The sequence below is a fragment of the Gorilla gorilla genome, chromosome 1 (genome assembly GCF_029281585.2).
Source record: "Gorilla gorilla gorilla isolate KB3781 chromosome 1, NHGRI_mGorGor1-v2.1_pri, whole genome shotgun sequence".
Classification (NCBI taxonomy): domain Eukaryota; kingdom Metazoa; phylum Chordata; class Mammalia; order Primates; family Hominidae; genus Gorilla; species Gorilla gorilla.
In genome coordinates this window covers 143,669,272-143,685,883 of record NC_073224.2, presented here as the reverse complement: position 1 = coordinate 143,685,883, position 16,612 = coordinate 143,669,272, and the positions used below count along the sequence as shown (strand labels likewise).

The following is a 16,612-nucleotide window of genomic DNA, read 5'->3' as shown; positions in this document are numbered from 1 at the left end:
TCTAACATGTTTTGTGTTGCAGAATCCTCCAAAAGCCTCAATCTCTGTAGAAACAGAGAAGAGACGAAGGAGACTCTGAGGAAGAGGATTGATTTTAAAAAGTCTAGTAGTCGGTGCCCCTTCCCAACCTCACACAGCCGGGCATCTGCTCCTCTGTCAGTACAATGAAAGAATAAAGTCATATTCCCTGGAGTTAATAAAGCAGAGGGTCTCCGTACATGGAGTGAGTGTTAAGGTCAGGGGTTCTATACACTGAACTTAGAAAGCGTACGTGCATATTTACCTGGCAGGGGAGACACCCTTATCACAAAGGTGGTTTTCCCAGGGTGAGGCTTAAATGCTGCATTTCAGATATGTTGACCCTATGATTTAACCACATTTGGGAAATTCGTCTGCATAATTTGTGGTAGTGGGAGACTGCGTTTGCTTCTCCCCTGGTTAAAAAAAAATAAAAAAGAAAGCCTATGTGAATGTCTGCATATGATCCTTGAAATCGGGGATCCAATTACTTTTGTGATTCCCAGAACACAGGCAATCAGGCTTTCAGCCTAAGTAGAGGACTGGGGAATGGATTGCCCCCAAAGAGACAAAGAATACAACATTTGAGGTTCTTTAAATAAATGGCTTTGCCAGATCCCCTGCAGTAAATACTTCAGTCAGCTAATCTCACACCATGAACTTCCAACCAGCCTTTAAAAAAAAATCGTTCTTAAATATGAGCCATCAAGGATCAGACAGTGGAAAATTATAAAACGAAGTCCAAAACAATCAAAAGTGAACACTACTTGGAGAACAGATAATGAAAAGAGATAAGTTAAAAAGAAAAACACATCACTATGATTCATAATCATTAGCAATATAAGGAAACTACTATTACTACGAAACAAGAACAGAGGACTTGTTTTTAAGGAACACAGAGGAAACATGAGCCTTGCAAAGTAAAATTATAATAGAAAAAATGTTTAAATTCAACGGAAGTGTTGAAAGAAAGGTGAGAAAATCTCCCGAAGATAGAAAAAAGGAAAACAAGAGAGGGAATAAAAGAAAAAGATAAATATCATTCACCAGTCCAGGATGCTCAATGCTCAAATAAAAAGTGGTACAGAAACTACTTGTATACATCATCTACAAGGAAAAAAATAAAGAAAATTTATATAATTTTTCCTTCATATACTAGACTTTGGCCAGTCCCTGTGACTGTGTAAGGGGTTAGTCCTCAGAGCTCTGGCTGGCCAGGCCTCATAGACTTTTACTGAGAATTCTTCAGCAGGGAAACTGACCTTCTCTGCTCAGACACCTGTGCGAATTGAGATTCATGACTGCCACAGAATACCTTGACTTACACAATGCTTTAATCTTAAAATTTCTATAAGTATTTGATTAGTTTTTAAAATTAATTTTTTTCAAAAATAGCATTGTTTTATAATTGACATATCAACTGCATATATTTTAATGTATATACTTTATATATTTAAAGTGTACAACTTGATCCATTTTGACATATGAATAGACCTGTGAAACCTTCACAAGATAATCAGCATATTCCTCACCCCTCCAAGTTTCTCTGTGCCCCTTTGTACTCCCTCACCCATCCCTTCCTCATTCCTGCCCTCCAAGAAACCACTGCTTTCCATCACTACAGATGACTTTGTATTTACTTTCTATAGTTTTTTTATTAAATAGATTCAGATAGTATATATTCTCTTGCTGACTTCTTTCATTCAGCACAGTTATTTTGAGATTCATCCATATTAGTGCAGGTACAAATAGTTCATTCTATTTATTGCGGAATTATACTTCATTGTGTGGATATACCATAATTTGTTTATCCTGTCCCTTGTTTAGTAACATTTGAGTTGTTTTCATTTGGGGGCTATTAGAAATAAGAATACTATAAACATTTGTTGGTAAGTCTTTTTACTAACATATGCTTCAACTTCTATTGGGTAAATATCTACAACTAGAATGACTAGATTCTATGGTAGGTATATATTTAGCTTTCTAAGAAACTTTCATATTTTTTCTAGAGTGGTTGTATCATTTTACATTCCTACCAGATTGTGAGAGTTCTAGCTGCTCTACACCTTTGCAACACTTGGTGTGGCCAGTCTTTTTAATAATCGTCGTTTATTAGATATTTTCTGAATTTTGAAAAGAAATGCATTTTTCTTATAACATGCACAACTACTGATTGCCCACACAACCGTGATTTCCTGCATGTTCCTCTACGCCCATTACAGTGACTGATATTATTATAATTTCCCTAGGTTCCCTTGCAGCTAGAAAATTGACACATAATTCAAGACCAGAAAATGAGATCCATGAGAGAATTTTCTGTGAAGCTTCTGAGAAAGTTTCAGTCTAAAATAATAATACTAACAAAGACACACTGAGAGAGACTCTCCTTCCTGTCCCTAGAAGTGGCTGTGTGAGGATACGATGCCTAGAGCATGACAGCAAAGCTGGATACCCTCTGTTTCACTCTCCAGATGCACTCCCCTCCCTTCTGCATTCTGCTCTCAGAGAAGGCTGACCTACATGGACAAGTTAAAGGGTTCCCTTTCTCTCTGAATTCCCATTGAGTTTAACCCATAAGGAGCTCTGGCAGGTGACTGGAAGAATAGAAAGTGAGAGAAGCAGTGATTCCTCTACCCCTCTCCCCACAGTCTTCACAGATGATAGCTATTTCCTCGTACTGAAGGTCACAGTTCTTCTCAGTCAGTTGCTCTACATGCCTCCTCTTTCCTGGTTCTGGTAGCTATAGCTGCTCCCTCCTCTTGCCTTACCACGCTTGGGAATGGTGGCAGTCCTGCTGTTGTTACTGGCCTCTTGGGGAACAGCATTATCCCTTGTGGTTTCCTACACTCTGCCCATACTTTTTAATAAATAATCTTGAGCTTTCCTAATTTAAAGGTCAACTATTTTGCCTGGGACCCTTAATGATTCAGTAACTCTAGAGACAATGAGGGACAAGCCTGAACATAAAGGCCAACAGCAAGTAAGAAAAAGCTGGAAAACACCTGAGCTATAGATAACGTTGTGTCTCTGAATTAACCAATGTTGGAACTTCTTGCATCCAAGCTACTTATTTGTTATATAGGACATAATAACATATCTCTGTTGTGAAAAATTAAGTTATTGCCATAAGAGCCATCTGACTTAGTAAAGAGTCAGCCCATGATCCTGTAAGTTTTATCAGTCATGCTGAATTTTCCTCTTATTCTTATCACTCTTCCTAATTGGAAGAGTGAAATAACATTTTGTGACTTGGACACCTCACTCACCTAACTCTGGTCCCACCCAGTTTGCAGTGGTAGGTCTTCCATGCCTGATTTCCTCATTTCTGTCTACACCGGCCTCTTGGAACGGGAAGCCTGGATTCTGACCACTGGGTCATGAACTGTTCTAAAAGGACAGTGCTATCAGACTCCACCCTAGTGAAAAGGAGCTCCTTGGGCTATTATAAAATCTCTAGCTTTATACTTTTCCTTTTTGGGAAGTCTCCAACTCACAGCTGATAGCTACTTTTCTTCTCCCTTCTGGCATCCTGTGCTGTTACTTCTTGAACAGTATCAACAATGACCAGTTAAATTGATACTCCTGTTTTGGGAGTGTAGCTACACATGTGCATGCCACACCTCCTCACAGTTTTGTTTCCATACATAAAACATGAGTACGACTTAGGAGGAAATTTTTCTATAGGTCTGTAACCAAAATTAAATATTTTTAACAGTGTTTTGTAATAGCTCCCAGTAACAACAGCTGTTGTACTAGCAGAATTAGTAATAGTTACTAGTATTTACTAAGCACACTATATTTAGACACTGTGATATGAGTTTTGTGTGTTATTTAACTTAACAATCACTACCCTAAATGGAGTATGTTGGCTGGATGGTTTTGATGGCTGTGGCCCATTGTTAAGAAAAGGCATGAGAGATTGAATCGGTTCCTATTTTAATCTGTATAGTTAACAAGTAGAAAAAACACTAATCAATTCAGAATTCTGTCAAGTTGAAAAGTCTATAGAGCTAGGTGAAAAGATGTCCTAATAACTTAAGATCAAAAGAAATACAAAGCCACTCAAATGAAGTCGCAACTTAGGTGGGGGCAACAGAATTTCTTGAGCAGCTCAAGGTTAAGGGTACTTAGATTATGAGACCAAACTTTTTTTTTTTAATTTAGGTACCCATGAGATACAGTGACTATGAATAGGGCTCTATGGATCTCACTAGGTCACTAGAAATAATTCATTCACCACCCTATCCCCTATCTCTTGATATTCACTCTTGACTACTTAGGAAAACATGCCCCAACACTGCTTAGGATATTATAATTGTTTCCCTAGTAGATAATTATTTTCTTAGCTTGGAAGTTTTAATTATAGAACTAGTTAAGAAAATCAAACACAGTATTAATATGAGTATATATTAAGGAAGCATGCTTGACTTTGGGGTATTTATAATGTTTAAGATATTTTAGTCTATTAGAGAACAGGTAAATCGTGTGATTCAATTTAAAATGTGTAAATAGGTAATTGATTTAGGCCTGTGAATTGAAGTTGAAATTTTATTTAGTTTATATAGTCATTGCAGTAGCTTATATAGTATTAAAACATTTAAGAGAACTTAAGGTTCATAATATTTCCAGGTTTAATTTATTAGACGCATTAGAGGTATTTTAAATGTTCTGGAAAATTTTACTTTTAAATCACACATTTGAAGTATCTAAATAGAAATCAAATACATTTAATTTATAAATTTGGTGTAAAATATTTAAAGGAGTTTAACTAACTAGTTTGTAAATGGAACTAAACATTAATCAAAGGCCTCATAAAAGTGATTGCTACATTTGCTAGACGTATAAATACAACATTATGGAACAGCTAAGCTTTCAAATTTTAAGTCAAATAATTCAAACATATTTTTAGCTAAACTAAAACTCTGAATAATCTTTCCTGCATGCAGAAGTCTATCCTTGAAATTATTAACATTGAAAAACTTCATTGCCAAAGCAAAACAGATGATAAAGAAGCTTTAAATTATTGTGAAAGTAAAAACCTCCCCTCCTACAATTATTACATATTACAAATGTCTTCAAATACTCTCAACTTTAGGCATGTTTCATGCTACTGATACTGAGACGCAGAATGGGGTAGTATATTAGTCCATTTTCATAAAGCCATGAAGAAATACCCGAGACTGGGTAATTTATAAAAGAAAGAGATTTGATGGACTCACAATTCCACATGGCTGAGAAGGCCTCACAATCATGGCGGAAGGCAAAGGAGAAGCAAAGGTACATCTTACACGGTGTCAGGCCAGAGAGCTTGTGTAGGGGAACTCTCACTTTTAAAACCATCAGATCTGGTGAGACTTATTCACTACAACAAGAACAGTACGGGGGAAACTGCCCCAGTGATTCGATTATCTCCACCTGGCCCCACCCTTGACAGGTGGAGATTATTACAGTTCAGGGTGAGGGTTGGGTGAGGACACAGCCAAACCATATCAGGTAGTAATTGCCAATTTGGGCCCTGGAGTCAGATTTACGTGGTCAGTACCCCAGTTGCTTCATGTACTAGCTGTGAGATTCTGGGTAAGTGCTCAACTTTTTAAGATTCATTTTTTGTTTGTTTGTTTGAAAAATGGTTTATACACATAAATTGTTAAGAGGTTTGAATGAAATAATGCCTACAAAGTATTTAGCAGATAACCTGGCACCAAAGTAAAGGCTAAATAAATGTTAATTAGTACTATTAAGAGGAGAAGGCTTCTACAGGAACAACTCTTATCCTGGTTTTCAAACAGATGCCCTTAGAAAGAAAACATGATAATTACAAAATTTAGTGAATAAAAGTTTTGCACCTAGTAGTGGATAGCAAGAGCGTAAAACAGCTTTGTTTTCTGGTATATAGAAACCACAATAATCAAGAATAATAAAAGGTATTGTTTATCAACAATAAGCTCCTCTTATTTGTCTTCTGATAGAAACTTTTATATATTCATTCCTAGAGGAATTATAGTTTTACAATTGCATCCCCAAATTGTGTGACCTATTTAGTTTTAGACCCTGCCCAATTGTACTATTATAAAAGGAAATATGAAAAGAATGATAATATCCATCCCTAAAATTATCAGCTCTTTTTGTCTTGGTAAAAAGGAGAAAAAACTTAGGTGTTCCTTAGTTATACTATAGAAATGATGCTGTGAGCCTTCCAAAGCTAGGTCATAAAAGATAATCTTCTACCTTGTTCTCATGGAATTACTCACCCTGGGGTAAGCCAGCTGCCGTGTGTTAAGGACATTTAAGCAGTCCTATGCAGAGGCCAACCTGTCAAGAAATGAAGGCCTCTTTTCTTGAACAGCAGAACTAAGAGGTCCAGCCAACAGCCATGCGAGAGAGCCATCTTGAGAGCAAATTCTCCAGCCTTCTTCAAGCCTTCAGATGACGGCATCCTCAGCCAACACCTTGACTGCAGCCTGATGAGAGACTCTAAGCTAGAACCACCCAGCTAAGCTTCTTCCAGATTCTTGATACTCAGAAACTATAAGATATAAATATTTGTCATTTTAAGCCCCAACACTGATACAATCAAGCATACACTGCTATGGAAAAAGAATTATTTAAATATATTCATATAAATTTATAATGGATATGTAAATTTAACTGTTTAACAGTATAAAATATGTGAGATTTCAGAATAATGCATATAGTGTGACTCAATTTTTGTTTAAAAAAATCTAAAATTATCATTTGTTTGTATATGTTTGTTTGAGTATGGAGGAAGGTGCCAAATGATTCATACCAGACTGTCACTTCGGTTACCTCAGGAGCATGGGAAAGATTGTAAACTTTTCCTCATCAACCAGTACCTAGTACTAGTAATAGACAACTAATACCTTAGTACTATTTGCATCATATGAAGAAGATGTGCTACTTTTACAATTTTAGAAAATATAGTAAACTAAAGAAAAGTGGGGACCGGATGCGGTGACTCACGCCTGTAATCCCAGCACTTTGGGAGGCCGAGGCGGGTGGATCACAAGGTCAGGAGATCGAGACCATCCTGGCTAACATGGTGAGACCCCGTCTCTACTAAAAATACAAAAAATTAGCCGGGCGTGGTGGTGGGTGCCTGTAGTCCCAGCTACTTGGAAGGCTGAGGCAGGAGAATGGTGTGAACCCGGGAGGCGGAGCTTGCAGTGAGCCAAGATCATGCCAGGGAACTCCAGCCTGGGCAACAGAGCCAGACACCCCATATAAAAAAAAAAAAAAAAAAAAAAAAAGGCGGGGGGGAGGATAAACATTACATTTTGATAATAAAATTTTAATTTTGTTCTTTCCACATCTCTTTAAATTTTGCAATGGCCATAGATAAATTAGATACTTTAGTTTAAAAAATGTTTAATTAACTTCTGAAAATGGAAAGTAAACCATAAATGAACCTTTAGGATATAGATAAGGAACCGTTGTTTTCAACAGGACTTTACTCACCAATCTGATCATGAGGTTTGTTCAGAGGGCTGTTTAAAATGTGAAAAACACAAGCTTTCCGTCAGAGTGCAGAGCATCTTTAGTCTATGAAATAACAAATATTTAAAGCATTCTTTATATTTGGGCAGGGCTTGATGGGAAAGATGGTCAAATGCTATCCCTGAGAACTTCAGTCACAGAAAGGTAAAAAAGACTCAGGCAATTATCCAACGAGTTCTTGGTTAAACTGGGAAGAGGGCTCAGCTCTCCAGTTCTGATGTGGTCAGCTGACATCTTATTTCTGAAATGCAAACTGCTAGAACTGAAAGAAATGCCTGTATATTGTACACATATCTGAGATAAAATGAACAAATACACACCAAATTTCATTGTCTAGTCCCTTTATATCAGTATTTTTTTTTTGAATTGTGGTGGGACAAAGTGCAAAAGATCTTGTGAGCATCATTTTAACAATGGGCTAATGAGCGAGAGTTTTGCTGAACTTCCACTGGCAAACTGCAGAGTTCCCTAGAAAACCACATGACAGGACTTAGTTATCCCGTGTTTCTATATTCTCTTTGCCCTGGCAAAATTAGATTCCTCAAGTCAACTTGATGCACCAAACAGAACTTTAAAGACATAAGCATCTCTGCACCTTTTAAATGAAAAATGTTTTGAGGAAGGTGAAAGGAAAGAATCATTGACCTTGATCATTTCTGAGCCAAGATGTCTGATTCCCAGCAGAAGCTGTTCAAGTGAGAAGAAATGTATGAAGAAAAGGAAATACATACTTCCTAATTCTACTGTAAAGTTTGTCTCTAAGTATCATGTCCCTAACAGATAAATACACGTTTAATGAAATTTTTTAATTCATTTTTTTTTCTAAAGAGACAGAAAAAAGATCTGCTTTATTTTTCCCGTTTAAAGCTTTCACCACTGGGACGAATTCAAACTTACAGTCTTCTTAGGATTCAATTGGCAATGTCTGATATGCTTTAGTTGACAAATCACTTCCATCTTTGTGATCTGTTTAATTCTCACAAAAACCTTTTAAGTTTGTTATCAGCCCTCTTTAACAGACACAACAGCTAAAGTGCAAAGAAACTGAGTGATTAATTCATAGCCACTCAGTGGCATAAGCCAGATTCAAAGTTAGGTCCTCTTTCTCTAAATTCTACATACTTTCTTCTCCTCTGCATTTGCCTCTAATGCTGCTGTCTCTTTTACAGCCTTTGAATGCTTCGCAAATATATCTCAGCCCCACTTCATCTCTGAGCACCTGCCCGAAAGCCTAAAATGAAAAAGCAAACATGTCAGAATTAGAGATTCAAGTAAATGTTGAGCGATAGCACCAATTATTTGCAGCCCGCCCACACCTTCGAAATGCGAGCGATTCTTCAGTCTACACCCATGCCTCAGATAGGGGCTCTCGGGAAACTGGTGACTCATTCCATAATGAGTCTGGACAAATAGAAAGGCCCAGGAGGCACTTGCATATAATAATCAGGAGATATTGACTTCTTTTGAGGTCAAGAGCAAGATTTATTAACCTAAGAGATAAATATTGACTGAAATTTTGGATAGTTCTTTTTCTTCTCAGAAACCTGGTAAATTACTCAGACTGCCACTCAGACACTTGGAAACAGAATTTTCCTCCAGTTTTATGTCCGTCTTTAGTTATAGACCTCCTAAGGGAGGAAAATCTTTGTACTATATTTTAGAGAGATATTTAAAATCCTGCTAATTATTGCTTCATTTTTATCTATTCTAAGACTCGCTGGCCAGAAGCCTTTTATTATACAGTAATAGGTTTTCACGTCCTTGGGGCTTTTTTTCTATGGTCTTCAGTGTCTGGCTGTGAGTCCAAATTTCAATTCATCTCATGTGATAGCCTCTATTCTTTTCCTCTCTAGTTTTCTCTCATCCTTAAGAAATAGTTTGCCTCCCATGGAAACCCCTCCCAGGCCTGCAAATTGTGCAAGTGGGCCTTAGGAAAGTTGTGTTCCAAAAGCCCCTCATTGTGACACACTTATCACTAAGTCATAGCAAACCCTTTTTTCTTCTGATAAGTTACTCACAGATGCCCCAGTCCAGAGGGTCTGTTCAAGTATCCAGGGGCCTCCCTGTCCCTTTGCCCTGTGGCTTGAAATGGTTTGAGTTTGTCTTCAGATGTTGGGCAGATTTATTTTCTTCTTTTTCTTGACGACACGGAACAATCACCCGAGATAACCTGCTTTCTTTTCAGACCTTTTTCCTTGATATTTCCTTTCTTGGAGTCGTCTCCTTTCAGTAAACTTGAAGGTATATCCTCACATTATGTTAAAAGCTTCAAAACTGTAAATGTGCGAGGCTTCAAGAATGTACTCTCTTCATTTAAACGTACTCCTTTCTGATCAGAAAGATCAATACCTTCCACAGCATGTTTTTGCTAAGAATGAGTATGTTTAAGGCTCTTATCTCCTTGACTGGAATAAATTACTAAAAGTACTCATTCTACTTACTTTGAAATACCATAGAAACATTTGTGGCATTAACACAGTGTATTACAGCTTTTGAAGTTTTATTACTTTTCGGTTCTTTTTTATTATATATTTAAACTCTAATCCCCTTTCTTTTCTTGAGATGATTGTGTTTGCCAAAGACCTGTATGGAAGAAGTTTGCCTTTCTTTAGAAGCATTTTCCTCCCACAGACTCATTCCTTCTGAGGTTGTTATGAATTGTTAATCACAGAAGATGTTACTACTATTATTTTCTAATTCTGAGAGTCACCCCTATGCTTTGACACCACTGGAGCACCTGCAAGGCACCGAATCCAGCATGCTGCCCAGGTAGCAGGTGGGAGGTCTTGATAGAAATGCTTAATTGAGATTTGGCCATGACCCACTTTCTAGTGATAAGCAATATTTGAGTATGTGACAACTATGCAGTGTCCTAAGATAGGCTGTACGTTGCTTTTAGCTGGTATTTGCATAGCACTCCTTCTGGCTTTAATACATTACATTGTGCTTTTAGCCACCAAGGAAATGGGAGGGTACTGGCCATCAGCAGTGATGTGCTTAATGTGTCGTGCACAACTTGTGAATAGAGAACGACCCTGAGAATGAAAAGAGGCTGAATCTTAGGGATAAATTCACATAGGAATTTTTGCCTCAGAAATGAACGGGAGATAATCAACAGCAAGAAAGTCCTTGAAATTCAACAGAGATCTAAAGAAGCTGAAAATTAATCAGCTGCCACAAGGTGGCGAAATCACATTGATGTCCTTCTTACTCTTCTATTTCCTCATAGAAACCTTTTAATGTCAACTATCTGAGGACAAAGGTGTTATTTCTACATTTAAATAAAAACCACTTATCACCAAGATTTACAAACCATTTCGGTGCATTCAGACAGCTTTCTGGGTATATTGGATAGTGTGTGAATAAGTAAGGTGACACTGCCAAATATAAAAAGCTAAAAGTACATTTTGTTTTCTCATAGCTACCTGTGAGAACCTGTGTTCTCCCCATATTTGATGTCCATTTGCTAAAGATTAAGAACAGAAAGCATTTAGGATATATTTTAGAGCATGTTGCAGAAATTCTGTGAAGTGCAGTTTGCTTTAGCTATAAGGTGGGTACATGAACAAAGATGCACATGCTATTGTAAACATTTCAAGTGCCATCACAGAGAAAAAGGACAGTGTCAGGATGCAGTGGCCCTGTATCCTGGGCTGCTGCTCACCAAAGCATGAACTCTGCTCTTATTGGTGTTTTCAAATCCCAACAGATCCTTTTATATTTTTAGGGATTTTATTGAACACCAGCTGCCTCTTATTTTAACATATTTGATAACAATACTTCAAACTACTGTTGTGGTGATAAAATGAGTGAATTCATATAAACATAGCTGCTACTAGCCAGAAGCACATTTGGAAATTAGACAAAGGTGCCTCTCAGGGTGCACACCTCCCTTCTCTAGGAGACAGAACATGGCAAGCAAAGCTTCCGCTAGATCTCAGCTCACCTGTCCCCTTTCCTGGCCATCCTGTTGCAGGGATCACTCTTTGCAATCGTATGTCTAGGGTCTGCATGTAAAGTACTTAAAATAATGCCTGGCACAAAGAAGATGAACCCTCTAAAAATCATCATCGTCTACATCATCATCATCATCATCACCAGCACATCCCTAGTGGCCTAGTCATTGTAGCCTTACTATGTCTAGTTTATTCTACAGGTGTGTGAGAAATATATCTATAGATATGGTAGCAGGGAGATACAATGCAGATTAAATAACTTTATAAACAAATATGCTGACCTGATGGTGAAAAGTACAATAAAAAATTATGAGTCAGAGTGGTGTGAAATCAAGACCGTAAAAAAAATAGAGAAGGTGTAAAGGGTAAGACCTTTTTACAATGGTAGTTCCCAGCCAACCCCCATTGTAACCCTCCCTTCCACCCTAACCCTACCTAGCCCAAGGCTTACTACAACTGGTACTAGGACTCAGCTACACATTTAAAGTAGGTCTTTTGCTTTATTTAGTGCTTTTTCAGACACCATTTCTGGGACCCAGTACTACCACATGACTTCCTGGGTGATCGCCTTTCTGCAGAGCCTCATGTCATCTCACCCAGACATCAATTTACAGTGACTACTGTACTCACTGGTAGATGGCCATCAGGTATCCCTGACTATCATTAGGAGTGCATAAAGGACGACGGGCAAGGAACCAGTTAACAGAACCAGGCTCTGACAAACCTCAGGGTCTCAAGGCACCTCTTTATCAAAAGAGCATCGCTATTTACTTTAACTGTGGCATTAGGAGCAGTGGCAACGGTTTGTATCGGAGCGAGTATGTAATATAGGTAAGGTGTCTGACCAGGACTCTTTCAGTCTAAATGAAACAAATACTAACACAGGAGAAGTGAAGAATGTGACAGTTTTGCTCTTACAGTTTACATCTTCTTCAGAAGACCTTGGCACACTTTTCAGAAGGTGAATAAAGGGTATTCATGCCATGTCATAGGCCGCTCAACACAGAACTTCCATTTTACTGATTTATTCTCAGAATGCAGTTGCTGACAAAATGCACATTGATTATGAAAAATGAGGACTTCTAAAATATTGATATAACTTTTTATGGGGGAGGGAATTAACTTAGAACTTAAAGCATGAATAAGATGTTTCGATGATATAGCAATTAAGTCAGTTTTATTGTTTTGGAACTGTTAATTTTCTACTCATTCAAGGGAAAAGGAGGCCTTTGTTTTCTGAAATAAAAATTTTCAACTGTCAGGTTTTGTACCACAGGCCACAAGCCCTTTTGACATCATCTTTTCATGAGGCACTTTTGAAGTAAATGTGTTATTAGTACAAGAAAATCATGACTATTGTAAACAAACAATAACTATTAGTTTTTCCTGCGTGTGTTTGACACATGGTTATGGAGCCATTGTAGCACTAAGCCACTTGAAAAGTCATTGATCCAAAGCACAGCATTTTCAGGGCAGCTCTTGTAAATTCTTCCATAACAGAGTCATATTGGGTAGTTTATGACAAGCTCTGAAGCAGTCGCTGGTGGTAACTGGAAAACATACACAGGGCAAAAGCAGGAACATTCATATAGGGCCCAGCAGAAGTCAGAGCCCCATTCACGGGGACAGCTTGGGATTAATATGATGCTGTGTGGGGCAACCTCCCATAGGCATTCTGGGACCCTCATATCAGCCTAGGGAACAGCTGGGCATTATTAATATGATACTCACTTGCCTTCCCTGGATGGAACAGCAGCTTGGAGAAGTTGATGGGATTGTAAAATTGGAGTGGGAGAGTCCCAGGATCTCTACTCCAACTTTAACAGCAGATCTGATCATCTGTTTTACACATGGGGCTTCTGAGAAACACTATTTAAAGAAAGGGCCTCACTACTTTTTTAAAAAGCAACTTTTTAAAAAAAAATTGCTCTGATAGAAAGGGTTAGTGTTGGGAAACTGGAGAAAGGGAGATGAAGGAAGAATGAAACCAAGTTAAAACTAGAGGGTTGATTACTGCTGAGTCCTTTGGGCATCTTGCTGGAGAATAGGTGAGGGTGGGGGTGTGAAAGCTGCATCCTGGCAGCTTTGCTGCACCGCAGGATGAAATTAATTTAGATGATGAGGAACAGGAGTAGAGAAACAAAGACAAAAATCTCTCTCCTGAATGGAACTTTTAATCTTAGATATAGCAAGATTAAAATGTGGATTATATATTTTATGTATTATTTTTTTCTTTGGTAGAGAAATTACTTTATTCCATTTGTTATGGTTAATTTTATGTGCCAAGGTAGCTAGGCTATGATGCCCAGCTGTTTGGCCAAATACTAGTCTAATGCTGTTCTGAAGGTATTTTTGTAAATGGGATTAACATTCACTACTGGTTGACATTCAGTGAAGCATATTACCCTCCATAACGTAGGTGGGCTTCATCCAAGTTGTTGAAAGCCTTAAGAGCAAAAAACTGAGGTTTCCAGAAGAAATTCTCCCTCATACTATAATATAGAAGTCTTGCCTGAGATTACATCCTGCTGGCCTGCCCTACTGATTTTGCATTTAAGATTGAAGCATCAACTCTTATCTGAATTTCCAGCCCTTGGGCCCACTCTACAAATTTCACATTTGTCAGTCCCATAATTGGGTGGACAAATTCCTTAGAATAAATCTCTTTCTCTGTACACACACAGACATACACATACAATATGTATATACATATAATTGCTTCTGTTTCTCTGGAGAATCCTGAATGACACACCAGTCATCCCAGACAGGTTCTGATTACACTCAGCCTTGTACTAAAAAGGCATGATGGCTTCAGGTACCACGTGGCCCAAGATTCAAACCCAGGCACTGCTGCTTATTAGTGAGGTCCTGTGTAAGTTATCTAATCTCTTTAAGTCCCAATTTTCTCAACTGTAAAATGGGAGTAATATTACTTATCTTCCTGGTATTTTTCTTTATGAGAATTAAATGGGAAAATGCACACAAAAGTATACGGTACAAAACTTGGCATATAGTAGCTGATCAACAAGTAGCAAAGAATGTGGATTATCTATGTATTGTACTGAAGAACGTTCATATTATTTTACCAGCTATGCAGGTCTGTGAATTCAATATTATCTGTTTCTGTTTCTAGACATAGTCAATTAAAAATAGCCTTTAGTGTATATACAATTTCTTAATATGAATTTCATGAAACACTAGTGCCATGAAATTATTGAAGACAAAAAAGGTCCCAGATTGAAATAGGAGTGGCAGTCTGCCTAGTGTAACACCCTCTGGGAGAGTCACATTTTACTTTAATATATTAAAGTCTCAGAAATTCTGCAGTTTCATTTACTTTTGAATAATCTAATTATGGTAATCATTTGGCCTATTTACAAATATTCAATTTTCCTTTCCTCCATGAGGTGGTAAGTTTTAACTCCTCACTCTTTCAGATTAGATATGGTCATATGACTTGCTTTAGGGAAAAAAAGTGAATGAAGTGACATGTGACATTTCCTGGTGGAACCACTAGATTCACTTCCCTTTTCCTGTCTTGGACATTGCAGAAGCATAAGTTAGATGGATCTTCAGTCAGTCTGGGTTGCTGACTGACAATCTTGAGCAGTGTTTCCTCTCTATTGATCTGTTTTGCTTTTTGTTTTTGTTTTTTTTTAAGATTTTTTTTCTTTTATTATTATACTTTAAGTTTTAGGGTACATGTGCACAATGTGCAGGTTAGTTACATATGTATACATGTGCAATGCTGGTGCACTGCATCCACTAACTTGTCATCTAGCATTAGGTATATCTCCCAATGCTATCCCTCCCCACTCCCCCTACTCCACAACAGTCCCCAGAGTGTGATGTTCCCCTTCCTGTGTCCATGTGATCTCATTGTTCAATTCCCACCTATGAGTGAGATTATGTGGTGTTTGGTTTTTTGTTCTTGTGATAGTTTACTGAGAATTATGATTTCCAGTTTCATCCATGTCCCTACAAAGGACATGAACTCATCATTTTTTATGGCTGCATAGTATTCCACGGTGTATATGTGCCACATTTTCTTAATCCAGTCTATCATTGTTGGACATTTGGGTTGGTTCCAAGTCTTCGCTATTGTGAATAATGCCGCAATAAACATACGTGTGCATGTGTCTTTATAGCAGCATGATTTATAGTCCTTCGGGTATATACCCAGTAATGGGATGGCTGGGTCAAATGGTATTTCTAGTTCTAGATCCCTGAGGAATCGCCACACCGACTTCCACAATGGTTGAACTAGTTTACAGTCCCACCAACAGTGCAAAAGTGTTCCTGTTTCTCCACATCCTCTCCAGCACCTGTTGTTTCCTGACTTTTTAATGATTGCCATTCTAACTGGTGTGAAATGGTATCTCGTGGGTTTGATTTGCATTTCTCTGATGGCCAGTGATGATGAGCATTTTTTCATGTGTCTTTTGGCTGCATAAATGTCTTCTTTTGAGAAGTGTCTGTTCATGTCCTTTGCCCACTTTTTGATGGGGTTGTTTGTTTTTTTCTTGTAAATTTGTTTGAGTTCATTGGAGATTCTGGATATTAGCCCTTTGTCAGATGAGTAGGTTGCAAAAATTTTCTCCCATGTTGTAGGTTGCCTGTTCACTCTGATGGTAGTTTCTTTTGCTGTGCAGAAGCTCTTTAGTTTAATTAGATCCCATTGGTCAATTTTGTCTTTTGTTGCCATGGCTTTTGGTGTTTTAGACATGAAGTCCTTGCCCATGCCTATGTACTGAATGGTAATGCCTAGGTTTTCTTCCAGGGTTTTTATGGTTTTAGGTCTAACGTTTAAGTCTTTAATCCATCTTGAATTGATTTTTGTATAAGGTGTAAGGAAGGGATCCAGTTTCAGCTTTCTACATATGGCTAGCCAATTTTCCCAGCACCATTTATTAAATAGGGAATCCTTTCCCCATTGCTTGTTTTTCTCAGGATTGTCAAAGATCAGATAGTTGTAGATATGTGGTGTTATTTCTGAGGGTTCTGTTCTGTTCCATTGATCTATATCTCTGTTTTGGTACCAGTACCATGCTGTTTTGGTTACTGTAGCCTTGTAGTATAGTTTGAAGTCAGGTAGTGTGATGCCTCCAGCTTTGTTCTTTTGG

The 16,612-nt window shown here is 37.9% G+C and overlaps 1 non-coding gene across 1 annotated transcript; it reads left to right on the top strand.

Annotated features, from left to right (window-relative positions):
• Nucleotides 1-275: 275 nt before the first annotated feature.
• Nucleotides 276-435, top strand: LOC115932658 (U1 spliceosomal RNA). Its single transcript, XR_004068882.2, has one exon. It is a non-coding gene; the product is annotated as a U1 spliceosomal RNA (small nuclear RNA).
• Nucleotides 436-16,612: the final 16,177 nt, after the last annotated feature.